We start from the raw sequence: 7,536 nt of genomic DNA, 5'->3' as shown, positions 1-7,536 counted from the left end.
AACAATATGAACTAAGTAGTACCCTCAGAGCTCCCAGGGTCTCAACCACCAACCAAAGACTACACATGAAGGGGTCTGATTGTTCAGACAACATGTGTATAGTAGAGGATTGCAAATCTGATCAGCAATAGGAGGAGAGGACCTCAGCCCTGTGAAGGTTCTGTGCCCCAGTGTAGGGGAATGCCAGGGCCAGAAAGTGGGAGAGGGCGGGGTGGCAGGCATGGGGAAGTGGGAGGCAACAGGGGTTTGTTTTTGTTGTTTTTGTTTGTTTCTTTGTTTTTTGGAGGGTAAACTGGGAATGGAGAAATTTACATGTAAATAAAGAAAATTAAAAAAAAATAAATTAAAAAAAGAAAAAAAGAAAGGACACATGATAAAAAATTCTTTGAAAAAGAAAAATAATTTTAAAATAATGCTACTGTTAATTGGTACCTGGACTTGCTAAAATTGAAAAGGAGGGTAGAGGAAAAAGATAATGAAAAAATATATAAATCACTTCATTTAAATATGAAGATGAAATAGGAAACACAGCTAATGAAATGGTATGAACTCATACAACTCTATGTAAAAATCAGCAGATGAAATTTTAAAAATGTATTGGAATTTGAATATATAGTTCAAAATGTTGGCAGTTTTGGTTACTGTAGGTAAATATTAATCAATCAATAAGAATAATTTCATTTTCAATGAAAAAATTAATCACTTTTACAATTCTATATACATGTCTCTATTTTTGAATGTTAATACCAAAATTTGTACTTGTATATATTGTATATCAGTTAGTAAACTTTTGTGTTTATAGTTAGCTATTAATACTTTGTATTCTATCTTTCATACTAATTGATTTATATCTTTATTTTCTAATCTAGTATTAGATTAGAGAATTTTCTGTTCTTCCAACAGTTTTATCTATGACTAAGCTTCTTTTTTTGCTTAACTCTAGGTAAACTTTTAAAATGCACAGTTTGATATCCCCTGTTAAACAAGTATAGTATTGGTTCACTTTGATTCTCTAGGAAAGTCTTAACAGTATCAGTTTATTTGTTTCTTTGCTATTATTTATTTATTTGTTTTTTGGATATGGGGATTCTTTGTATAAGCCTAGTCTTCTCTATATAGTCCAGGTTGGTCTTGAACTCATAGAGATCCCATTGCCTCTGCCACCCAAGGGCAGAAGTTCAAGGCTTGTGCCACCACCATGTGGTAATATTTGGTTTTAAAAGTCTGTTTTTTCAGGAATTAAAAAGATACCTCAGACATTAAAAGGCACTGTATCAATGTTGTAAAAGACTTGTATCTGACTTTAGTCATCCACATCAAGCAGATCATAATCATTTCAGCCATCTGGGGATCTGGCATCCTCTTCTGGTCTCTGAAGTCACTGCACTCACATCATGAACACACACATACACACATACATCCAGAGAGAGACATAAAATTAAAATAAAATCTATTGAATATGTTATTCCAAACATGATATTCTATAATGGCAATTTTATTATTAGAATGTATATATGCATGCATATCCTTCAGATTTCTGCTCACAAATTTACTAGTAATCTTCTGATAGCTCCCTTGAATTGACAAGTTTTTTTTCCACAAAACTATTTCCAATTATCCTTGACCTTTGAGATTTTAGTTGTAATGTTTGAAAGGAAAAGTAGCTGAAAGAGTCACATGAAGATATTTACACCCAACCAATGGGCAGAAGCCAGGGACCTGTGTGGTTGAATTAGGGAAAATCTGGAAGAAACTGAAGAGGAGGGCGACCTTCATAGGAAGACCAGAAGTCTCAACTAAACCTAGACCCCTGGGATCTCTCAGACACTGAGTCCCCAACCAGACAGCACATGCTATCTTGTATGAGGCCCCCTGACACATATATAGCAAAGGACTTCCTGGTCTGGCCTCAGTGAGAGAAGATGAATCTAACCCTTGAGAGACTTGAGGCCCCAGATAGTGAGGAGGCTTGGTGGAGTGAGGGTAGGGAGTTGGGGACATTCTCTTGGAGACTGGGGAAAAAATATTGGAAAAGTAAAAGTCAGAGGGCAGACCAGGAAGGGAACAAAGACAGGACTATAAAACAAAAAATTAACGAAGAAAAAGCAAGCAAGAAAGAAAGAAAGGAAGGAAAGAAGGAAGGAAAGAAGAAAGAAAGGAAAGAAAGAAAGAAAGGAAGGAAGGAAGGAAAAAAGAAAGGAAAAAAAGAAAGAAAGAAAGAAGGAAGGAAGGAAAGAAAGAGCGAAAGAAAAGTATCTACTCAGAACCCAAGATGAAATTCTCATATCAAGTTATTAGTACAAAGGAGATTTAAATGTCCCAGAAGAACAGAATTGGAGACTACTAGGCAGACAGGAGATCGAGGATAATGGAGAAGGAGGAGGGAACAAAGGAGAGGGGAGAAAAGGGACAAGGGAGGAAGGTAAGTGGTATTTGCCCTGGAGGTGTGTGTGTGAGGGGGAGTGATGAACAGACATGAGACAGACATGGCACATGAAAATGGTGGTTTGCAAATGTAAAATGGGAAACACCCTATTAGCATGAGGTGTTTGATATAAATTGGGTGTTTAATGTTAATTAGGTGGAAAGGGGGCTTTTGATAGATGGTCCTCAATACTTTCATATCTGGAACTTGGTAGTTTGTTTTAAGAGGAGGAATTGGCTATGGAAGGCAATAGTACTTAAGGGCTATTTTAGGAATGTAATGTAATGTTTATTTGGTTTGTTTGTTTGTTTATTTTGTTTTGTTTTTTTAAGGAAGGCAAAGGGAATTGGATCAAGGCCTACAAGAACCATGCTCTCCACACTCAAGTTGTGATGATTCAATGTTTGCTTATATAAATATGTTTAAGTTAAACTTCTTTCAGGTCTATTGGGGTTCTTTAACATCATTCCTTTATCTTTCCATATTCAGGTAGCTTGAAGTCCTTGTGTCTGTTGCTTTGTTTTCATAATTTGTATTTATTCTTGGAGAGTTTCGTGTGATATATTTTGATCATTCCTCTTTATCCTGCTTCCCCAAGATCCAACCTGCCTCCCTATCAAACAAAATCCCTTTCTCACAAACAAATAATCAAACAAAAACCAGGCTAATCAACTAAACAAACAAAAAACATCAAGTTCAATTTGTGCTATCTAAATACTCTTATGTGTGAGATCTGTTGTGGAGTATTGTTGACAAGTATCACACCCTTGAAGAAAACTTACTTTCCTTGGGTAATTGTCTATCAGTTGTCAAAACCTCCTCTGTTGGGAATGCGACTTTGTACCTACCTATGCTGGAATTTTGTCTCATGTAGGTTTACAGAAGTGTGCATAAGCACACTGTTACAACTGCCATGAGCTGATATGTACAACTACCCTGTTTTATCAAAACAAGAGCAACAACAACAACAAATAATTAATCAATCAGACAAAATCCCCACAAAGCTAACAACAACTCTTAAAATCTTTGTACCCTTAGTGGTGGCCCTGGAGCATCTGCAGGGACTATCATATGAATGCTTCTCGGCCAGGATTCTATTGTGACAAGGCATGGAAACCCCTTCTCACTTGGCAAGGACCTGTGGGAATTTTGGTGGCCTCTATGCATATTACCCAGATCCCATGTGTTACAAGTTCTCCTTGCTTTTGCTGTGCTGTCTATACTTACAGCAAAACTTGTTCACTTTTTGGTCATGGGCAAGGCCAGGATCACAGAGGCTGAAAGCCCTGTGCATGAGTCTTGGTTATTCTCAATACAATTTTGAGGGATAAAACACTCTTCTCCTCTTTTTGCCTCTCTAGATCCTCCAGATGTTACCATTAATCCTGGGTAAATTGGGACATCATGTAATCATGTCTCCAGAGAAACAGCTACAGTCACATTGAGTAAGCCTGTGGCAGTTGTAAAGTGTGGTGGGTCCAGCTTGTATAACTGTACTATGGAAGGTATATCTGATCAACAGAGACCTGAAATAAAGAAGTTATGTCTGATTAACAGAGACTTAGAAAATAGGGAAGATATGTCTAATCAATTGAGAATTGAAAATGATTCTTAGAAAGATATCAGGAATTGATAGGTACATATCAGGAAAAGTTGCTTGGTACAATGAACAGGTCTCTGCAATTAAAGATGTATTATGACTTGGGGTGCTATCTGGTGACTGGACTTATACCCATAAATATTTAAACCTGTCTCTTATCTTGCATGACTATATAACTGCATTTGCTACCAGCTGGGTGTGTGCTCACATCTACAGAATATGCCTGGCTAAACATTTATTTTTGGCTGAAATTGTGTCTTGCAATGCAAAATAAGGTTAGAGGATTATTGACTCAACAGGAAAGGGGAAGGAGTAAAAGAAATTGGGAGCTTTTTGTAATTTAATGCTGATGTTATGATTTGTTTTAATTAAATAATATATATCATTGCTGGGGCAAGCAGAATTGTAATTGTATAAATAAAGACATTTCTATATATTCAAGGCCATTTGTTTGAAAGTCAACAGATGGTCAGTGTCTTCACTTTTGTGGATTCCCCTTCCCTGATTCATGACCAGAACCGTGCAGATGGAGCTGGTCTCAAGCATACCCTTTCTTCTTTTATGATCTCTGTCTTATGGCCTGTGTTGACCATTATCACTTATATAGTCACATTTTAGGCAAATGTCTAAACTTGGCTTTCCTAGAACTTGTTCTGTAGATTAACCTTGAACTCAGGGATCTGTTTGCCTAGGTCTGCTAAACACTGGGGTTAAAGGTGTGGTCTACCAAGCCTGGAATTAAGTTTTTATTCAACTAGAACTTGCTCTGTTCTAGGCTGGTCTTGAATTCAAAGATCTGCTTGTTTTTGCCTCCTGGGATTAAAGCTTTGTATTACCCTGCCTGGATCTAAATTTAGCTGGGTGAGGTCTTGTCCCAAGGTCACTACTGCCTTAATTTAATTTGATGTCCTTGAACATAGGATTCAGCTACATTTCACTTTCTGGTACCCCTTAAATATTTGAACCATATATTTCATATTTTTCCTTTCTCAGCTTGCTATACTTGTTTAAAATGTTCTTCATGAGCCATGCAGTGGTGGTGCATGACTTTCTTTAATCCTAGCACTTGAGAGGCAGAGGCAGGCAGTCAACAGAGGCAGGCCTGGTCTACAGAGTGAGTTCCAGGACAGCCAAGGATATATAGAGAAACCCTGTCTCTAAAAAACAAAAACAAAAACGAAAAAAACAAAAACAACAACGAAATGTGCTATTTACAGTAAGTGATAGTTTTTATAAGGCCTGAGGTATGTTTCTTTAGGATTCTATTCCTTTTATTTTAAATTATTCAGTGTACTTAAAATACTTTAGGTTTCATATTTAGAAAGGGTAGTGTGCAGGGTCTTATTGTAAAGGCTGTTAAAAAAATGGGAGGAAGGACTCCACACTCAGGGCTCAGCAATGATGACCCCAAACACCACCAAGACATGTACTTGATGCAATCAACAAGAGTTTCTTTTATTCAAAGCTGGGTGAGACTCATATCCCTCGCAGGGGTAGAGGAGTCTGGCATCAAGCAAAAATTTAAACAGGTTTTTATACCCATACAGTTGCTAGGGAAAAAGGGGAAACTAAGGCAGGAGAAAGTACAGGGTAGTCTCTGATTGGTGCTGGCTTGTGCTAGGGTTCAGAAGCAAGTTAGCCACCTGGCAATTGTTTGTTACCTCATTTTTCTTTTTTCCTGCCAGGTTGCTCCTGTCTCTAAGCTCTGTGAGCTGGTCTCCCATTCTTCTAAGTTCTGGGAGCTGGTCTCCCATTGTTTCTATGTTCTTGGAGCTGGTTTCTCATTCTTCTAAGTCATGGGACCTAGTCTCCCATTAAGTTCAACTAATAGCTAATTTCCCACAATACAGTTTGAAAATTTTAACCTCTCATTATGTGGCCTTGGTGGGGACAAAGTGACCTGGTTCCTGCCCCAGTGTGAGCTTCCATGGTGTTGATGGCTGCTGTGGGCTTAAAGCTTGTTTGTATCATAACGTACATATTTCCTGGCACCAGTACTAGCAGTGGAAGAATCTTTCCTTTGGAGAAGTGTCCTCCCTGGTAATCGTAATGACTCTATGATAATTAGAAACAGCACAAGTCCAAAAGTAGAGGGCGTGGCTACATCTCAGCAAAATAATCAACACTGGGAATTTTAAATCTAGCATTTTACTTTATTTTTTCCAGTTTTAAATTAACAATAATTTAAATAATTATTTACTAATTTGGAAATAGCTGAGCAGAGGTGGTGCATGCCTTTAATCTCAGTGCTTGGGAGGCAGAGGCAGGTGGATTTCTGAGTTCAAGGCCAGCCTGGTCTACAGAGTGAGTACCAGGACAGCCAGGGCTATACAGAGAAACCCTGTCTTGATTAAAAAAATAAGTAAGTAAATAAATAAATAAATAAATAAATAAAATAATTTGGAAGTTCAGCAGACTTGTGATTTCCCTAATCTCACCATCACAGACAGACTCTTCAGGACAGCTGGTAAGGTTATTGGAAAGAACTCTAAATACATGAGTTTGCAAATATAATTTCTCAACTATGCAAAAAACAAGAATGCACTATGAAGTTTATAAGGAGCTTAATCTAAATGAAAAGAGCAGCTGTGCTCTGAGCCAGCTTGTTAGAAAATCTTCAGGAAGTAGTGATTGAAGGAGATCCCAACTAGCTAAGATTTGTTTTGTTTGTTTGTTTGTTTGTTTTTTGGTGTTTTTGTTTGTTTAGGCTTATAAAGGCAAATAAGATTCCTGAGTTCAGGATCAGCCTAGGGTAGAGCAGGGTGGTAATGGGTAATTTCTGGGCAGGGTCCCGCCCAGGTAGCTTATTGCCTGTACTTAACAGAGGCAGGCAGATCTCTGAATTTTTTACAATGTTCAAAGAAAATGTGTACTTGCTCTTCACTTAGAATTAAGGGGCTTGATTCATGGGATGTTGGTTCATAGGACAATCAAATGGAAACCTGAAGTAAATGACTGAATTAATATGCAAATAAAAAACTGGGCTTTTGCTCTATATGAGATGAGCTAAAAGAACAAGATGCCAGTTCTTTAGAATTTTCTGTAGAGAGAGCTGTGCTGTCTGGAGATGTCTAGAGAAGGAAAATTGCTCTTCTTCAATAATTTTTTCTAGCAGGATTTCTGACTCAGTTGGAAGATCCAATACATTTCTTTTTTTATAGCAGCATTTCTGACTTTGGTCAGAAAATACATGAACTGTCCAAATAACTTTTACAGTTTTTATCAGCAGAGAGACCTGTCTCAACCACAGAGAGTTTTTAGAATAGCAAGAAAAAAGCTGTCTAGAGCAGAGCAGAACACACAGAAAGAGAGAACAGCTCAGCGGAATCAAGACTGACAGCTTGGATCCATTATTTGACTTCAAGTAGATTCTTTTCACATCTTCTAAACACGCCCTTTCTCAGGAAGCCCTCTCCAAGCCAAAGCTGGCCCTTGGCAGTAGTGGGTTTGGGTAATGAAAGCAAAGTTAAGTAATAGTGTAACAACTGCTTTTTTTTTTTTTTTTTTTTTT

Source organism: Mastomys coucha, unplaced genomic scaffold (assembly GCF_008632895.1).
Source record: "Mastomys coucha isolate ucsf_1 unplaced genomic scaffold, UCSF_Mcou_1 pScaffold15, whole genome shotgun sequence".
Taxonomy (NCBI): Eukaryota; Metazoa; Chordata; class Mammalia; order Rodentia; family Muridae; genus Mastomys; species Mastomys coucha.
The sequence above is the reverse complement of the archived record's forward strand: the minus strand, read 5'-3'. Positions refer to the sequence as shown.